Raw genomic sequence first — 16084 nt, forward strand, 5'->3', positions numbered from 1 at the left:
TGTAATTGTTGCAAATTACCTCATAAAATAGCGAGCATAAAAGCTCTGTAAAGGGAAAAGGCGTTTTTGTTTTCTTGGTACTCTGCCACGCTATACATTAAGACTGTGTGTTCACAACGGAAAAACAGTACACTAAAGCTCTTCTGAAGGGTGAGATAAATGGCCTGACCTTCACTGAATGACCAACGTATTTAGCACAAAGTAACACAAAGTAATAGTGCTTTAGCTGTAGGTCAGAATAGTGCAGCTCTTATGATGAAAATGTTGCAAATTGGTCAGACATGATGAACCACACACACACACATTTCATTTCCTCCTACAGATACAGACAGTGTTATTGTAGTTTACAATTAAAAAGGTTTTTTATGATCTTTTGTTTTTATTATTATTTCTATTTTCAGTTTTTTTTTTTTTTTTTTTTTTTTCTAGGTTTTGACTGTTAGTATTATTAAAAAACAAATTATAAAATAATTGTAGTTTTAGGTTAGTTTTAGTTTTTCAGTATATTTAGTTTTGAATTTAGTTTTAGTTTGTTTGGGCTGCCAAAGTTAATGCATTAACTGATATCCCTTAAATGAACACAATTAAATCTCTGAGGGCTGTCTTGTGTTATTGATATCTGGTGGCATTTTCATGTTTAATGAAGGTGAGTTGTAAAGATTTCTAATTTTACAATAAACTTTTCATTAAAAAAAAATAAAAAATAGTTTGTCATTATGTTGTTGTTATTTCTGTTCATTTAATTGAAAATTACTGTGTGAGCCTTTAAGAAATATGCTCTCGTTTCTATTTTTGTTAATGATAATGACACTGGATAAAGTGCCACAGAATAACAGTGGCACAAATGTCTTAGGAAAACCCTCCCAGTAACTAGACAGTTAGAAGCAGTGACGTGCATGCCCTTTATGAGTGAAATTGATTTTTATTACAAAACCTCTTTCTCTTTCTCTTTTACAGAGGAGCAGTGCATCATGCGTCATCACACATCAACATTTACTCTGTTAAGATTTCATTATTGTTTTCTTTTAATGCAGAAAATGGCATTCTCGGCAGCAGTGCAGGTTTCATACCACGCTACAGTATGTTGTGCATGATTTCTTACTCGATCTTCCATTCAGCTACAAATCTCTGGTCTTGACATTCACAATATTGCTTTCAGTTTATTTGCGGTTTTGAATTATAAAACCCCCAGATCATTAGCTTTAAATGTGTTAATTCCTTTATATTATGTGCAAATTAGATGAGTCTATCAGTCAAGGTCTCTGATCCAGCAATGATCTTTTCTGCTTTATAGATCCTCTCTATTTCTTTTCTGTGTGTTAGTTCAGAAAAGGTGTTGGAGAGGTTAAGGCTTTTGAAGTGTTGATGCAGTAAGTATTGTACCAGGTCTCACACTCTCTCTTTCTCTCTCTCTCTCATCATAATTCCCTCTGATCTGTCTCTTGGGATCTGGTCTCACCTCGACATAAAACAGATCTTGCAGGTCGCTCACCTAACCACATCCATTCAGATACACTCTGATGAATCAAGAATTCATGCATGCACAAATACTAATTTGTGTGTGTATGTTTTGTTAATACAAAAATATCAATAGATGAAGAACTCCCATGAGATTAAGCTTTGATAATGCTTAACAACAGCAATTAGATCTAAAATGCAACATCACATATATCCCATTGTTTCAGAAGGGTCAGGGTTAGGTTAGGGTTAGGTGCCAGTTAAGATTTTCATTCCTGCAGAAAAAGTCAAAAATTAGATCAGTTTCTCAAAATTGTTTTTCATAGACAGCAATGACATTAAATTGAGTTAAAATGGCAATTATCTCTTTAATTTCTCAATTGTTTCTCATAGACAGCAATGAAATCATTAAAACATAATTAAAGTCTCACAAGCTTTAAAAGAGCATCCCCTGAGCAATAACTTTTATTCTGGGTTGTTCTCTGCCAGTTTCAATTAAAGTAATAAAGGTGTTTGTGTGTTCTCAAACAAATACACTGTTTACAGCGATGGATGGATAATGATGATCTTCAGCAGATGCAGTTTGGATCAAGAAGACTTTGCACTTAGTCTCATTTTATTACCATCATTTCCAAGTGCTTTGTGTTAAACTCTGTCGAAATGTGCCTTAATACTACTAAATTGACGTCTTATTCTCTGGCCTCATCTTCAAAGGCTTTTAACATTTTTATTACAGCCATTAGCTTCACTTAGCACATATCATGCAACCAGCTGTAATTATTTGGAAATTATTTTTTCTAGCTTTACCACTACCAGCGATTGTTTTCACTGCACACACATTTCTCAATTTATAACACTTTTGTGGCATGCAAGACATTTTCACAGCCTTGGAATACCTAAAGACCAGTGTAGTGCATGCACACAATGTTTTCATGTCAAATAAAGATAAATCCGGTGGTAGACAATCACAGTGCAGTGGTGTGGAGGAATTCTGGGATGTGTTTATGTGAGGCATAGGTTTTCAGAATATTTGGATGCATTTGATTAAGCTTAATGATGTTCAAATGAAGAATAATACTGCAAACGAGCATTGTGATGAAAACAACAAAGGATATCAAGCAGATTTGCCTAATGTTCTTGGTTTATTCTCAGCCACACAGACAGTGCTGATGTGTAATCTATCAGAGAACCATCCAACAAATAATATCAGTCTAGAAGGTGTATCATTAGATAATGATGTCCAAAAGGACTATAAGAGGCTGCATTTATGCATGAGCGCAGCCCAAATGCACTGCAAGGTCAGACACGCAGCGAGCAGTGAGCCGTAGCAGTTTTTATTATTCATGTGCGTCACGTCCCGACAGGGTCCGAAACCTGCTCGACATACACACCCTCAAATCTCATGACATCATACCAAAAATATATCAAAACGCATTAGGGATCCACCTGAAAAAGAGATAAAAAGAAAGACAATTTACAATAATATTCCAATTGCACTGGGTTTTGTTGAGGACAAAAATGCATCACTGCTGTGCAGCACATGTGTTTGTGAAATGCGTGTGTACGATTTGCACCCTGTACAAATATTTTTGTCAGGTAACTTAAAAAAATCGCTTCATGTGCTATCATCTAAAATAACTGGTTACACTAGGTTACACTACTGCAAGTAATTTTAAGCATTAGATCAAGTAGAAATAATGGAAAGGGGTGGTTAATTCACCCATTTACTTACTCTCCTGATGTTGTTATAAACCAGTAGACTTTCTTCCTTCCATGGAACACAAAAGGAGATGTTAGGCAGATGTTATGACAACCTCAGTCATCATTCACTTTAAATGCATCTTTTTCAATACAATGAAAGTGAATGGTGACTGAGAGTGAACATTCTACCTAATATTGGGGGAAATAAAGTAATACGGGTACAACATGAGGGTGAGAAAATAATGGCAGAATTTCCATTTTTGGGGTTACTTGCCCTTTAGGGTAACAACAGCGCACACTGAATATTCTAATATTAAGGCAGGGAAAAATGATTATAGGACAAATGGACACACATTCCAAGGTTGCCAATTCCTAAACATTAATTAGTCTGTGTGTGTCAAGGGACCTTTGTGCAGCATACTGTAGTGGCATCAGCAGCCCTGCTGTGCACTCTGATGCTCACATGAAGGTCGGATGACCTGTTCTTTTAGGAGCAACAGTAAGTGGCATGATTCCTCTTCCTTTCCCAAATATTCTGCAGTATACACAGCTATAAGACTGTGAGCAAATAAAATTCATATTTCAGCTTATTATTTCTTGAGATGAATTGATATGAATAGATGAATAGAATCTTTGTGTGTCACTGCTCAAAGACCGAATAAATCACTGCAGCGTGTTTATTTTGTTTATTGTGTTTATTGAGTCACACAGAGACACTACACCAATCGCTAAACCTAACCCTAACTTTACCTTACAAAAATTAACTATGGTTCCCTATCTGTCACTCACTCGACGCTGTGTCAATGTAGTGACAATAGGGGTCACTCTTGGGAGCCCGAAACACCTCTAGTCTTTGAAAAAAGGCCAGTGAAAATTGGCGAGTGGTATTTGCATACCACTCCCCCGAACATACAGGTATAAAAGGAGCTGGTATGCAACCACTCATTCAGATTTTCTCTTTGGAGCCAAACGGTCGATGCTCACTGAGCTGAATTCTCACGGCTGTTCATTCACCTCTGCTGGATCTGATGGCGCATTTCAGTGGCTTCTCCCCCTCTGCACTGGTGCACTGCAGAGAATGCCCCTGGGCGCTTCGGCAGAAATAAAAGTGTATATTCTGAAAAAAAAAAATAGTATATTTCTCTAAAAGAGCAGCACACACGGAATGTCTTTTTAAAGATGCCTTTCCGTTTGTGTGTTATTCCTGGTTGCAGTCGTTATCTCTCGCCTTCTGACGGTCACGATCGCTGTCTTTTGTGTCTGGGCGCTACCCATGCAGAGACAGCGTTCGTGGATGGGTCATGTACTCATTGCGAGAACATGACCATGGCAATGTTGCGGTCGCGGCTTGCCTTCGTAAGAAAGCAAGCCACCCCAGCGGCTCCCCGCCTCGGTCCTTCTACCTACGGGTATGAGGCCAGCGTGGATAGCACTGGGGGCGATTTGGGGACCTCAGTGGGACCACCTCCGCCAGGTATCCCCCCACGGACCTCCCATTCCTCAGCACACTCATCTGCCCCGATTGGGCTTCCGGGTGAGTCCGCCGGCTCGTCTCACGGCGAGTTCAACCTCTTGTTTGGAGCCCGCGAAGGTGATGAGCTTTCGAGCGCAGCATCGGAGAGTGGGCTCGTCCAGTCGGACGCGGAAGCCTCAGCTGGGCTCCCCCCCTTGGGTATGATCGTCCAGTCACAGGCTGACGCGGAGATGACGGACATGCTTTCCCGGGCAGCCGTGAGCGTCGGGCTAGAGTGGAACCCTCCACTCTCCCCTGAAACCTCGCGGCTTGATGATTGGTTTCTGGGCTCGCGGCGCCGCTCACAGCCACGCCCCGCCCCAGTTCCTTTCTTCCCGTAAGTGCACGAGGAGCTGACAAGGTCATGGGAGGCACCTTTTACTGCCCGGTCCCGATCTTTCAGCTCTCCCGCCCTCACTACCCTCGATGGTGGGGCGGCCAAGCGGTATTCGGCAATCCCCCCCAGTGGATAAGGCGCTCGCGGTGCACCTATGCCCGCAGAGCACCTCCACCTGGCACGGGCATCTGAAGCTCCTGTCCAAGGCCCGTAGGTTTACGTTGTCCCTGATGGCCAAGGCCTACGGTGCCGCTAGACAAGCCACCTCCGCCCTGCACGCCATGGCTCTCCTGCAAGTCCACCAAGCCAAGGCGCTAAAGGAACTGCACGAATTCCCCTGAGGAAGGACCTTCTTTCTCAGGGATGGGGCACCATCTGGCACCCGTGACCAGACCTCTGGAATCTCCATGTCTGGCCCCTGGACGGGACGTGGAAAACTTAAATGGCCTACCACCCGCAGTGGTAGACACGATCACTCAGGCTAGGGCTTCCTCTACGAGGTGCCTGTATGCCTTGAAGTGGCGTCTGTTCGCTAAGTGGTGTTCTTCCCAACACGAAGACCCCCAGAGATGCACAGTCGGGTCGGTGCTTTCCTTCCTGCAGGTGAGGTTGGAGGGGCGGCTGTCCCCCTCCACCTTGAAGGTGTATGTAGCCGCTATAGGTGCACACCACGACGCAGTGGACGGTAAGTCCTTAGGGAACCACGACCTGATCATCAGGTTCCCGAGAGGCGCCAGGAGGTTGAATCCCTCCAGTCCACGCCTCATTCCCTCATGGGACCTCTCTGTAGTTCTTCAGGGTCTACAAGGAGCCCCTTTGAGCCCCTGCGGTCAGCTGAGCTTAAGGCACTCTCTTTAAAGGCTGTCCTCCTGACTGCGCTCACTTCCTTCAAGAGGGTAGGAGACCTGCAAGTGTTCTCTGTCAGCGAAACGTGCCTGGAGTTCGGTCCGGGCTACTCTCACGTGATCCTGAGACCCCGACTGGGCTATGTGCCCAAGGTTCCCATGACCCCATTTAGGGATCAGGTGGTGAACCTGCAAGCGCTGCCCCAGGAGGAGGCAGACCCAGCCCTGACATTGTTGTGTCCAGTGTGCACTTTACGCATCTATTTGGATCGCACACAGAGCTTTAGAGTCTCTGAGCAGCTCTTTGTCTGCTTTGGTGGACAGCAGAAAGGAAGCACTGTCTCCAAGCAGAGGATCGCCCACTGGGTCATTGACACCATAGCAATGGCATATCACGCTCAGGACGTGCCGCCCCTGGCAGGGCTATGAGCCCATTCTACCAGGAGTGTGGCGGCCTCCTGGGCCTTGACCAGTGGCGCCTCTCTAAAAGACATTTGCAGAGCAGCAGGCTGGGCAACACCTAACACCTTTGCGAGATTCTACAATCTCCGGGTGGAGCCAGTTTCGTCCCGTGTAGTGGCAGGCACAAGCAGGTAAGTCTGGGACAGTTGGCCGGGTGTATCGCTTGCACGTAGTGCCTTTCACCTCCCCTGAGCTGAAGACGTGCTCTGTTGACTCCCAGTAGTGTTCACAAACTGTGTTCCCTGGATGACTTCCTCCGAACCCTGTGGCAGACGAGTTTGTGGAGAAACTCGCTGCAGGCTCAGTACATGTGCTAACTAAGCCCTGTACTGGGGTAGGTGCTCCGCATGTGTTGGTTCCCCATAGGTAACCCCATGCGACGTATATCTTCCGCTAATTCGTTTCCCTGTTGGTAAACTGCGTCTTCCTTGAGCAGAGGCCCCTCTGCCCCAGTCACCATGTTGTAGAAACTCCTCCCCCATAGGGTAGGACCTACCATGGGACTTCTCTACATGACATACTTCCGACAAGGCTCGGCAAGACCATGTGATGTATTTCCACTCAAAATACCACCACCCCCCCCGGGTGGGGTGTGGTCTCCACGGTGTCTTCCCCTTGGGAGTGACACCCCCCTGACGCAGACCTGGTGGCCCCAGTCGGTTAACAAATTTTACTCTTTTTTGGGGGAGAGAAAAAAAGAGGATAAGAGGCCACGACTGGGCTAACATGTCTCTATATCTTGGGCAGTCGACTTGTTCCCGAAGGGCCGTTCAACACTCATAACAGCATTGGGGGAGGTTACGTGTCGGCCTGGTGCACTGGCTATGAGGCACACAGTGGTCTGCTCGTCACACACCGCCAGTTCACGTAACACAGTTCAGCTAGTTGTGGCATTTCGTATAGGGACCCCTAGTGTCACTACATCAACACAATGTCGAGTGAGTGACAGATAGGGAACGTCCTGGTTACTTTCGTAACCTCCGTTCCCTGATGGAGGGAACGAGACATTGTGTCCCTCCTGCCTCAATGCTGGACTACATGCTGAAATGGCCGGGACCTTGTTTCGGTGGTTGCATACCAGCTCCTTTTATACCCGTATGTTCGGGGGAGTGGTATGCAAATACCACTCGCCAATTTTCATTGGTCTTTCTTCAAAGACCAGAGGTGTTTCGGGCTCCCAAGAGTGACCCCTAGTGTCACTACATTGACACAACATCTCATTCCCTCCATCAGGGAACGGAGGTTACAAAAGTAACCAGGAAGTTTTACTACCGTAACCATAGTATCACCATGGTATTTTGTAGTAAAATCATAGTTACAACAAAATGAAACATGGTTACTATATTAACACCATATTACTGTAGTAACACTATGGTTAACTGCATTACAACTATGGTTCTAATTCCTTTCATTACGGACCGCCAGGGTGGTATCCTAATTACCTAGTGGAGTGTTTCCTTGGTGATCATATCTTGCCGAGTCCAAATATCAAAGTCGTCACCCCCATGACCGTGACGCTCACGTGAGCAGTCTATAAAGTTGTGTCATTACATCACGTTCGTCCTCTTTCATATTCCTCTCTTTGCCAGTGTCATGAATGGAAGAGTGAGCAAAGCAGCACTCTGATCTAATTGATCCTTTTCCCAAGCTCATTAACACATTACGCTTGCAGTGAGTGCACGTTTGCGAGCATTCCGTTTTCTGTTGCTTTGCTTGTATCTGTTGGATTATTTAATGATCAAGACAAGATGTAAGCATATTAAATGGCCACAATGCCACCTAAATTCGCCCTCATGTTTGAATCATTGAATGCTGCATTGGCTGGTTGGCCACCACACCTTATGTAAAGCCAAATTGTTAATAATTTGCTTTTGTAAGCAGCATTAACGGCTTAATGTGCCACCTAGTACATCTAATCAGGCACCTAACCTGTTTCACCGTACATCTACTCAGGCTAATGACTTGGTTATTCCACAGTGTAATGACTTCATTTTCTTTCAAGAATGAATTGACCATGAGGCCTGATCAAGTGACGCACATGCTGTCTACAATGGCAGATGCTGAGGCAGTTGGCTTAGGCTCAATGCCCCCAGTAGAGACTGTGGTGGCATCACTTGTTGTACAGGCTGATGAGGCACTGCATTCAGACCCATGCTGCCCACAACCAGAGTATAAGCGAACTGATGCACTAGTGCTCAAAGCTTACATTGCTATGGCGAATGTGGGATGTATTTCTAACACGCTAGCACAGTTGCTTTTGGCATTCAGCGCCCCACTACCTTCATCAGAGGATTCAGTGTTCGTAGAAATATTACAGGCCACACTCCAAGCAGTAGGGGCAGCTGCATCAGAGAGTGGTAGGTCTCTGGGTCTTCTGACACAGGTAAGGAGAAAGGTATGGTTAGCCCAGATCCCATTACCAAAGTCTTGTAAGAACACCCTGCACCAGCTATCTCTTGTCCCTGGAAAGGTGTACGGTGCACAGGCCCAGGAGGTGTTAGATGGATGCCTCCTTGCATCTGAAATGTGCTCAAAATATTTAAGGAGGCAAACTGTCTTTAGGCACCGTACTCAGTCTTTTCAGTATTCCCACAAGGTTCCTTATACTCACTATCAACTGTGTAGTGGTGATTCTGCACAGGGTAGAGTGCAGGATGTGTTAGCATCACCACGCCAGCCCAGATCTGCTTCGCGGTTTCACTCTGCATCTAAGCGAAGTTCTGCATCCAGGTCGCAGTTCGCTAACAGTGCTGGGGTCGGCGGTGGGCTGTTTCTCCCCCCAGCAGGTAGAGTGCTGGAGGGTGATAAAATCATACCCATGGCTATTAAACACCCTGTCAATGGGATACAGTTTGCAGTTCCATCGCCAACCGCCTCCAAATACTGTCCATCCCACATTTGTTCTAGACCCAAAACATATGACCGCATTAACAGGGGAAATAGAAACACTGCTACAAATCAGGCTATAGAGATTGTGCATGGCCCAGAATTCGCCCTATCCTGGACTTAAGAGACCTCAATGTCTTTTTGAAACGACTACCATCCCGTATGTTACGCATAATGGATGTGATGGCCATTCTCCGTTGACCTCTCTCATCAACAAGGCATTTCTTCTGCAGAACTGCCACTCACTACTGGATGTTTTTTGTTTTTGGCACTATTCTGAGTAAACTCTAGAGACTGCTGTGCATGAAAATCCCAGGAGATCAGCAGTTACAGAAATACTCAAACCAGCCCATCTGGCACCAACAATCATGCCACGGTCGAAATCACTGAGATCACATTTATTCCCCATTCTGATGGTTGATGTGAACATTAACTGAAACTCCTGACCCGTATCTGCATGATTTTATGCACTGTACTACTGCCACACAATTGACTGTTTAGATAATCACATGAATAAGTAGTCGTACAGCTGTTCCTAATAAAGTGCTCAGTGAGTGCATAAAGAGTTAGGCTTCATGTTTATTGTTAAAATGCATAATTTTTACTATTTACAATATTTACATAGAGCAAGTGCTAAAATGGTACTCCACTCCACTCTTTATTTAATTCTAATGTTTCCTTTTTGTTGTTTTTGATCAACAACTAACTGTAAAGAACAGAAAGTGTATTTAAAGAATATTCCTGGTTCAATACGTTAAGCTCAATCAACAACATTTGTGGTATAATGTTAATTACAAATTTATTTTGACTTGCCCCTCCTTTTCTTTAAAAAAATGAGGCATTGAGTTACATTGAGGCACTAACAGGAAGTGAATGGGGGCCAATCCATAAACTTCAAATAACTTACTCTTTCAAAAAGTATTGTCAAGTAATGTGTCAGGAATGAGGACCCAAATACAAGAATGAGTGAAAAACAAAATATAATTTATTTTATCAAAACAACTGAAAACAAAACAGGCAACACAAAACAAAAATAAACAAGAGTTAAGACAGTAACTACGACCGACCAGGCACAGGAAAAAGACAGGAACAGAAAGACTACTAATAAAACTCTCAAAACAATCTAACAAATACAAGTGGGAAGAGGGAACCATATACAGGTGCATCTCAATAAATTAGAATGTCGTGGAAAAGTTCATTTATTTCAGTAATTCAACTCAAATTGTGAAACTCGTGTATTAAATAAGTTCAGTGCACACAGACTGAAGTAGTTTAAATCTTTGGTTCTTTTAATTGTGATGATTTTGGCTCACATTTAACAAAAACCCACCAATTCACTATCTCAAAAAATTAGAATATGGTGACATGCCAATCAGCTAATCAACTCAAAACACCTGCAAAGGTTTCCTGAGCCTTCAAAATGGTCTCTCAGTTTGGTTCACTAGGCTACACAATCATGGGGAAGACTGCTGATCTGACAGTTGTCCAGAAGACAATCACTGACACCCTTCACAAAGAGGGTAAGCCACAAACATTCATTGCCAAAGAAGCTGGCTGTTCACAGAGTGCTGTATCCAAGCATGTTAACAGAAAGTTGAGTGGAAGGAAAATTGTGGAAGAAAAAGATGCACAACCAACCGAGAGAACCGCAGCCTTATGAGGATTGTCAAGCAAAATCGATTCAAGAATTTGGGTGAACTTCACAAGGAATGGACTGAGGCTGGGGTCAAGGCATCAAGAGCCACCACACACAGACGTGTCAAGGAATTTGGCTACAGTTGTCATATTCCTCTTGTTAAGCCACTCCTGAACCACAGACAACGTCAGAGGCGTCTTACCTGGGCTAAGGAGAAGAACTGGACTGTTGCCCAGTGGTCCAAAGTCCTCTTTTCAGATGAGAGCAAGTTTTGTATTTCATTTGGAAACCAAGGTCCTAGAGTCTGGAGGAAGGGTGGAGAAGCTCATAGCCCAAGTTGCTTGAAGTCCACTGTTAAGTTTCCACAGTCTGTGATGATTTGGGGTGCAATGTCATCTGCTGGTGTTGGTCCATTGTGTTTTTTGAAAACCAAAGTCACTGCACCCGTTTACCAAGAAATTCTGCAGCACTTCATGCTTCCTTCTGCTGACCAGCTTTTTAAAGATGCTGATTTCATTTTCCAGCAGGATTTGGCACCTGCCCACACTGCCAAAAGCACCAAAAGTTGGTTAAATGACCATGGTGTTGGTGTGCTTGACTGGCCAGCAAACTCACCAGACCTGAACCCCATAGAGAATCTATGGGGTATTGTCAAGAGGAAAATGAGAAACGAGAGACCAAAAAATGCAGATGAGCTGAAGGCCACTGTCAAAGAAACCTGGGCTTCCATACCACCTCAGCAGTGCCACAAACTGATCACCTCCATGCCACGCCGAATTGAGGCAGTAATTAAAGCAAAAGGAGCCCCTACCAAGTATTGAGTACATATACAGTAAATGAACATACTTTCCAGAAGGCCAAATATTCACTAAAAATGTTTTTTTTATTGGTCTTATGATGTATTCTAATTTTTTGAGATAGTGAATTGGTGGGTTTTTGTTAAATGTGAGCCAAAATCATCACAATTAAAAGAACCAAAGACTTAAACTACTTCAGTCTGTGTGCATTGAATTTATTTAATACACGAGTTTCACAATTTGAGTTGAATTACTGAAATAAATGAACTTTTCCACGACATTCTAATTTATTGAGATGCACCTGTAAATAACAGGTGAAGACAATAAATATGAAAATGACTAAACAGGGGAGAGTGATGAGGGTAATGAGGAGGCGGGGTCAGGGAAGCACATGGCTAAGACAAACACAAACACAGCCAATTACACATACACACGACAAACACACACAAACAGAAAACCGACAGGGACCGAAGGGCAGACAGAACAGGATCATGACAAGTATAGTCACAAGATGTAAATAATATGCGTGTTGACATAATTTTAGTGTGATAAAATCACTTACTAGCCAATTTTAAAACTTCTTTGCCATGACAATGTAATGTCAACAAACACCAAAACCCTAAAACGACTGTAAAAATTTCAATTTCAACAAATATACAGCTCAAATAATACATGAGTTTTAAAAGAATGAATTTAAGTGCTTTTATAAAATTATAAGCTTCACATTTCTGCCTTTAAGCCCTCCAAATATTGGTTCCATTCACTTCCATTGTAAGAGCATCACTGTAACCTCGATTTTTGCTTCTTCTTTTTTAAAGAAAAGGAGGGAGGAGTCAAAATTATTTTTTGTGGTAATTAACATTATGTAATAAAGGCTGTTGATTGAGCTTAACTTGCATTGAACCTGGAATATTCCTTTAAAAGGGACATCAGTGAAAATTGAATTTCATGAATCTCATCTTTGGACCCTTGTCAAACATCTTTGGTACGTGTCAAACCAAACTTTTACACTCAGCACGCAGTGAAAGGATCTCAGTGCGTAATATCGCATATTAAAAGATCAATGTTGGGATTTTAAGAATCGATATCAAGATTGTATTAATGAAAATCGAGATTAATCTGAAAATTAATAAACCCTAATCCCTATTATTTTTAAACAAACCAAAATCCAATGGAACCTGCTTACGTACCCCTGATTGAGAATCATTTATGTTTAGTCGAGAGAAGCTCAAAGCATGTTTTGCAGAAAACTTTAATATTAAACTATGTGAACAAGGTATCATATTTAACTGTAGGTTATAACAGAATGGCACAATCATAAAACAAAACATGGCAACAAAGAAAATAATGAAATGACCCCTGTTCAAAAGTCTGCATACCCTCAGTTCTTAATACTGTGTATTGCCCCCTTTAGCATTAATGACAGCATGCAGTCTTTTGTAATAGTTGTCTATGAGGCCCCAAATTCTTGCAGGTGGTATAGCTGCCCATTCGTCTTGGCAAACTGCCTCCAGGTCATGCAAAGTCTTTGGTCGTCTTGCATGAACTGCATGTTTGAGATCTCCCCAGAGTGGCTCGATGATATTAAGGTCTGGAGACTGTGATGTCCACTCCAGAACCTTCACCTTTTTCTGATGTAACCACTGGAGGGTCAACTTGGCCTTGTGCTTAGGGTCATTGTCGTGCTGGAAAGTCCAAGAGCATCCCATGCGCAGCTTTCGTGCAGAAGAATGCAAATTGTCTGCCAGTATTTTCTGATAACATGCTGCATTCATCTTGCCATCAATTTTCACAAGATTCCCCGTGCCTTTAGAGCTCACACACCCCCAAAACATCAGTGAGCCACCACCATGCTTCACACTGTGGATAGTGTTCTTTTCACTATAGGCCTTGTTGACCCCTCTCCAAACATAGCGCTTATGGTTGTGACCATAAAGCTCTATTTTGGTCTTGTCACTCCAAATTACAGTGTGCCAGAAGCTGTGAGGCGTGTCAAGGTGTTGTCGGGCATATTGTAATCGGGCTTTTTTGCGCCATTGGCGCAGTAAAGGCTTCTTTCTGGCAACTTGACCACGCAGCTCATTTTTGTTCAAGTATTGTCGTATTGTGCTCCTTGAAACAACCACACCGTCTTTTTCCAGAGCAGCCTGTATTTCTCCTGAGGTTACCTGTGGGTTTTTCTTTGTATCCCGAACAATTCTTCTGGCAGCTGTGGCTGAAATCTTTCTTGGTCTACCTGACCTTGGCTTGGTATCAAGAGATCCCCGAATTTTCCACTTCTTAATAAGTGATTGAGCAGTACTGCATTTTCAAGGCTTTGGATATCTTTTTATATCCTTTTCCATTTTTATAAAGTTCCATTACCTTGTTACGCAGGTCTTTTGACAGTTCTTTTCTGCTCCCCATGGCTCAGTATCTAGCCTGCTCAGTGCATTTACATGAGAGCTAACAAACTCATTGACTATTTATACACAGGCACTAATTGCAATTTAAAAAGCCACAGGTGTGGAAAGTTAACATTTAATTGCTATTTAAACCTGTGTGTGTCACCTTGTGTGTCTGTAACAAGGCCAAACATTCAAGGGTATGTAAACTTTTGATCAGGGCCATTTGGGTGATTTCTGTTATCATAATGATTTAAAAAGGAGCCAAACAACTATGTGATAATAAATGGCTTCATATGATCACTATCCTTAAATAAAATTTTTTGCATGATCAGTCATATTTTCAAAATCAATGCCAAAATGTAAAAATTTCTGCCAGGGTATGCAAACTTTTGAGCACAACTGTAATTTTCTTCCCCCTATTAACATATTTTCCAGTATTTAACATATTTTCTATTGAAACTCAAAGTTGGGGTGGGACTGAAGGGCTCATACTTTTGGAAAATAGCCAATAGCCTTCAGTTACCATCACCATGAAAACTTACTTGCTATTGTTAGTCATGGCAGGTGGTTCTCGGGGGAGGAGGCACTCTCATTTTAGAGAACATTTTTTTAGTCAAACATTTTTTTATATGCCCCTGAGCGGGGGATGATGTCATAAATATTTTTGGTCAATTTTCATGTAAATGAAAGGCCTTACATTTTAATAGCGAATATACTGTATGCTAAAACTTATGGAGTGCATCTGCATAGATTGCCTCAAAGTTAATAGGCCTGAACTAAAAGCAACAAAACCCGATTTTTTTACCAATCTAAGTGCAGCTTTGTATAATTTATATACATTTAGCAAGGCAAGAAACTTAAAAAAATAAGAGAAACAAGAACATAAAATTAAAGACTGACATAAACAAATCCCTATGATCGTTGAAGTAGAAGGAACCAAGGAAGGATATAAGTGTCAGACAAAGTCAGTGCAAGAGTTTTTGGGCAGCAGGGAATTCAGTGAGGACAAATAAGGTTGATGAAATTTAAACAGTGGAGGGGCACAGAGCTGACTCTGGTGTTTTGCTAAAGGGAACAAATCTAATTATTATCACTTTGACAATGCACCATCCCGTAAACAAGGAATTCTGTCTGTGTTCTGAAATGTGACGAGTAACATGCCACTATAAATAGAAAAGGATGCATACTAAATCAATATGCATGCTGAACCAAATAACACTGAGGATGTTACGGTCGCTGTCTGTCAAGATATTTCACAGTGTGTTTATGAAGGTTATGAGGTTATGAAGTGAATTAAAAGACCAGAAAAATATTGACTGCCTACAGTATCTTAAATGTGCATTGTTCTCCAAACAAGTGTTTGGAGAACAAATATATAATACTTATTTTTTTCAAAATGGGTATTACAAGGTTAGACCACCATTACAAGGTTAGACTTTCTGGGCTGTGATGCGAAATTTGAAAAACAGTCTTGTACAAAAAAAAGAATAAATACAAAAAAAAAAAAGAATAATAATCGAATGTAGGCTATTTTAGAGGGATTGGTAGTAATTGTAAGTGAATTAGGCTAGATTTTGTGGGAAGAAATTATGCACTATTTGACTTTACCAAGCTAGAAATGAACATCATCTATGTCCATATTGTTTCTATGTTGTGGGGCTTTCTTGGCACAGTTCACACAGAAAAGAGAGGGCAAAAGTGTCATTATAGCATAGCTGCCCAGTGACACTTGCTATGAGGGCCCAACACATTAACAGATTAAAGGTTTGTGTCTGGCTGCCGTTGTTCATTAAAATGAATAGTTCAACCAAAAAAGAAAAGAAAGGAAAAACATAAAAAGGGGGGAAAAACATTTTTAAAAAATGCACCATAAAAGTAATCCATATGACTAGTGTGCTATGTTCCAAGTCTTCTAAAGCCATACAATAGGTTTGTATGAGGAACAGAACACATTTTTATAATTATTCACTGATAATCTTGCCATACTCTAAATCTCAGATCTAGCCCACATTGACATCCAGAATTCAAAACCGACACATCACGTTCGGTAACTTCACATGGA

This window comes from Myxocyprinus asiaticus, chromosome 17 (assembly GCF_019703515.2).
Source record: "Myxocyprinus asiaticus isolate MX2 ecotype Aquarium Trade chromosome 17, UBuf_Myxa_2, whole genome shotgun sequence".
Taxonomy (NCBI): domain Eukaryota; kingdom Metazoa; phylum Chordata; class Actinopteri; order Cypriniformes; family Catostomidae; genus Myxocyprinus; species Myxocyprinus asiaticus.